Genomic DNA, 5,000 nt, shown 5'->3' on the forward strand with positions numbered 1-5,000 from the left:
AATGCACTCGTGGGACACTCTATTACAAGCTCTCACTCTCTCGGAATGGTAATCTCTCTCTCTCTCTCTCTCTCTCTCTCTCTCTCTCTCTCTCTCTCTTCCTCTCTCTCTCTCTCTCTGTCTCTCTCTCTCTCTCTCTCTCTGTCTCTCTCGTCTCTCTTCTCTCTCTCTCTCTCTCTCTCTCTCTCTCTCTTCCTCGCTCTCTCTCTGTCTCTCTCTCTCTCTCTCTCTCTCTTCTCGCTCTCTCTCTCTCTCTCTCTCTTCTCTCTCTCTCTCTCTCTCTCTCTCTCTCTCTCTTCCTCTCCATGTCCTGTCTAGTTGAAAGGGACTGTTGGGCGACCAGACCCACTCGCCATCATCCACATCCTGTGGGATGGGTGTGTGATCTGTGTGTGTGACATCGAGTGTGTGTGTGTGTGTGGGGGTTAATGTGCAGACGCCTTCATTGGTCTGGGTGTCTCACTAAATGGCTCAGTCACTTCCTGCCAGGAGTCACCTAGCCCAGCCAGCCTCCCCCAGGCCAGCGGTGGAGCTCTCAGCTCTGACTGGACGCCTCTGTGTTCTAGAACGGTGATGATGAACAGTCAAGTCAGTCAGTCTGCACAACGCTGACTAATCCAGCGGAACACTCGTAATCTCAAGGCTGTCAAAACCGAGTGAGGTCATAAAGCCGTGAACAACAGCTAGACCTATATAGAGCCATTCTCTGTTTGGGATCCTGTGTGTGTGTGTGTGTGTCTCAGCGCTATGGCACTCCAGGCGGTGTTCCCGCTACACACTCCAGGCAGGGTGGGGTGTTTATGACTCTCCATTTGGAGTGGAGGAGTGAGTAAGAAGGTAAAGTCGGCCTCTGCGTCTTGCCAAAAGGCATCCGTCATGACGAAGACTGGGATAGGTTAGGTTAGGTTAGGTCGAAGTGTTTTGTTTCATAGGCTTGTCCCATATTTGAAGCTTTTGTAATTCTCGTTTCCAAACAACAACACACTCTCGATTTCCATCACATAACGTTAATGTTTCTGTTTATGGGACCTTTAGTTGTATGTGCTTTCAATAAAGAAGGTGTGTGTGTGTCTGTGTGTGTGTGTGTGTGTGTGTGTGTGTGTGTGTGTGTGTGTGTCTGTGTGTCTGTCTGTCTGTGTTTTGTCTGTTCTCACGATGATGTCAATAATTCAACTTAGAAAGCCTTTGCTGTTAGTGTGTCGAGTGTGAAGCTCACAGAAATATTAGTCACACATTGGAAGGGCTGTGTCTAAATGGGCCTTCCCTACAGGCATAGAATTGAAAAGCCGTCGCAAATTACCCGGGGTGTGTACTGTGAATGTGTGGTCCTCCACAGAATGGCCTAGTTCACAGAGCATTCTCCTGGGTGCTCTAACCATAACTGTCTCATGATCTTGTTATGATCTTGTTATCTTGTCTTTTAGCTAAGACTTATTGTTAACGACTAATTTAAACCACAATGTAGTCTCTTGACTTTAACACTAGAACAGCCATGCCTTTTTACCTACTATAAGAGCCGCCTCTTTACAATGCTAAGCTGCTATTTACACACAACGACCACTTGTTAGGCTGCTTGTAAATTTGCCTGCCTCCTACACAGAAAAACTGCTAAATAGCTTTATACTAGCTCAGTGTTTCCTCCAGGAATTTTTACATTGGTGGCGGGCACGCGCGCTCAAAACAACGACGTAATTTCAGCCAAAACTAGAGGATGGCCCAAAAAAATAATATGAAAATACAGAATATAAACTTGTGACTGACAGTCACATACACACACACAAAGATCATCAGCTATAATATAATACGAATTACAATAATTACAGAAGTAAAATCACAGTCAGATGGAGCATTCGGTAAACAGCTGAGTATCAGCTGAGTTAAAGAAAACAAACTCTTACCTTTGATGACACCCACATCAGCCCTGTTTTCCCGTACTTCTCCCGTGTGTCTCTTATTGTCTGTGTCTGCATGTTTTTCCAGCATGTAATTCCGTTGTCAATAAAAAAAATCGTCTCCCCTTCTTTTCCCCTTGACAATACTGTGTCGTTGCTAAAGTGACGGCACATAAGAATCGTTTTTTGACTTGCTAATGTCTGCTGATACACCACCACAGCTAGCCGATGCTGATGGCTCTCCCCCTGTAGCTTATTTGTGCACCTAGCTAGCTAGATCAGCTTTTTGTATCTTTTAGATGCTAGGCTGATCCGGAGGCTGGATGCTGAACGTAGCACTTGAAACTGGCGCCGCTCTCTGGGGGGTATTCCATCAACATCGCTAAAAGAAAATCCAGGTTTAGTCTAACAAGTCTCGCGAGAGTTCCTAAAAATATCCAGGCATATTCTGACAAGTCTCGCGAGAGTTATCCAAAATAAGCCAGGATTTTCCTTTAGCGACGTTGATGGAATACCCCCCTGGACTGCAGCTGCTCCCGCGTTAGCATTAGCATCCATCTTTTCTTCTCCCTTCTCACCGTCACGAGCTCAAATGACACTTGTCGGCCGATCTAACTCTTAACACTCACTTACAGGACTTCTGACACCATGTCGTGTTATTCTATTAAACATACACGTGAGTCCTTCTGTATTTCAATGTAGTGTCTTTATTTTAACTCGCTCTGTAAGCTCTACAATACCGGTCTCTTGTTGTCTCGTCGTAACCTGCCCACCTGACCTGATGTCACTACGGTGGCCTGTACACAGAATACCACAGTTCACATTTAGACCAATCAGGAGCCCTTGTGTCACGTCGTCAACTGAATGTTTAATGTCATTAATCTGATTTTGGATCAGCGGTTAGAGAGAGATGGGCGTGGATTTAGGTGCACTTTTAGTCAACATCCATTATAGCGCTGATCTAGGATCAGATATATTTTAATCAGCTAAAATGTTCAGATTTTTTTTTTTTTTGAGAACTTTTTTTTTTTGTTGTTGTGGACTGAATCAATTTGTGGCGGAGGAAATTCATTCGTGGCGGCCCGCCACCAATAAATGCATATAGAGGAAACACTGCTAGCTTATCCTGATGTGATTTTGACAATGTAAGGATACTGGGTGGTAGAACGGACATATCTAGGAAAAGTCATGAAAGGAGGGTCCTGAAATTTGATAGAGTGCAAAGATATAACATTTTTCTTTACTCACACATGGCTGTTCTAGTGTTAAACTCCCAAAAGGTTAGAGGGAATAATTAGATGTAGGTGTATTCTTGTTGACCATTGTAGAGGGGGTGGGAAGGGGGGCACCTTTTTAATATTTAGATTTGTGTAAGTAGCTTTTTTGCTTTTTTAGGCTAATTCCTCCTCGGCCAATCATAAGCAGCTGAAGTCCCAGGCTTAGCCCCGACCAAGCAGATGATCTAATGCAGGGGTCGGCAATAGGCGGCCCGCGGGCCATTGCTGGCCCATCACCAATAATATTTGGCCCAGCAGAATATTTGGAGAATCCACTTTTTTTTTTTTTTTTTTTTTTTACAATATCCGACCGACAGTCCCACATATAGCGCCTATAATGTCCGAATAGAGAATCTACCTCCACCTGAATAATGCTTATTGTACTTTTATCCATGTTGAGAGTGAATGACACAGGGACAGATAATCAGGCAGCGGGTGCACCGAAGCGCACTGACGCTGAACCCCTCATAGTGAATCATAAGTAGGTGGACAACGTGTAGTGCTGAAATAGCCGTGTGTGGTTTGAAAAAAATAACACCAGCTCAGTAAATAATTCAAACGTAATGTTTACGTATATGTGACTGCAACACACATATGAACAGTAACAAAGCAAATTCAGTTTAATATTCTGAAAAACATTGACAACAAAATCGGTGAAAAAAAGAAAAGAAAGAAAAGTAATCCGCTTATGCGAGGGGTGGTGGTGCATAGGCCTATGCTCCTGAAAAGACAGAGCAAACACGCTATTAGGGATAATAATTACAATGAGCCATTCATTCAAAATATACAAAATACAATTAGGTTATTAAATACAATAACGACAGGCTTGGTACTCACTTAATGTGAAAAGTGGCATCTCCCATCGGTCAGTATTTGCTTGATATCTGGTTATATGGACGTCACTTTAATCCGCAGGCAGTTCTCAAGGTTTTTTTTGCATCAATCGATTCCTCTCGTGCGTCTTTATCACATTCATTGAGGAAAAGGACGACTCGCATGTAAAGAAAGGGAACATTGTGAGCACGGAAGATGTGAGTCTCACAACGGGCTTTGCGTTGATGAAACCAGGTAGGATGAACATTATAGTTCGCTGTCCATTCCTCTTTAAATGCCCTGTTTTCACCGTCAACTTTCCTCTTTACACCTTTGGAGAGTGACATGATGTTTCTCTTGCTAGTTAGCAGGTTAAATGTTTAGCTAACTTCACCCGGCAGGCAAACAACCAATCCAATAATAATGTGACCTTGTCTGGGAGGAGGGGGGAATCATTCAGAATGAAAGTATGTTAAATAATTATTAGAATAAGCTAGGCTGCGCTACATCGTCAGTCCACACATTTATTATTCAAAACTATGGAAAAGGGTGAAACTACGTTTCAACGTTGTTGAGAATCACAACACAAACTTGCTAGTCAAGCCAAAATACTGCAACGTAATGGATTGGACTGCTACCTAGTTAACTACAACACTACTTTACATTGTTACCTAGTTAACTACAACACTACTTTACATTGTTACCTAGTTAACTACAACACTACTTTACATTGTTACCTACTTAACTACAACACTACTTTACATTGTTACCTAGTTAACTAGAACACTACTTTACATTGTTACCTAGTTAACTACAACACTACTTTACATTGTTACCTAGTTAACTACAACACTACTTTACATTGTTAGCAGGCTCACAAAACAAGCTGTGTTAGTTGACTAGCGATGTGTACATTTTTTCGAAAGAAAAGTCAAAGCATTAGAATGTGTCACATTTTTTAACAATCAATTACTTATGAATGAATTAATGGAATGAATGAATGGTCTTTATTGTCATT

The sequence above is a fragment of the Nansenia antarctica genome, assembly GCF_963989245.1.
Source record: "Nansenia antarctica genome assembly, chromosome: 7".
In the NCBI taxonomy this organism is placed as follows: Eukaryota; Metazoa; Chordata; class Actinopteri; order Argentiniformes; family Microstomatidae; genus Nansenia; species Nansenia antarctica.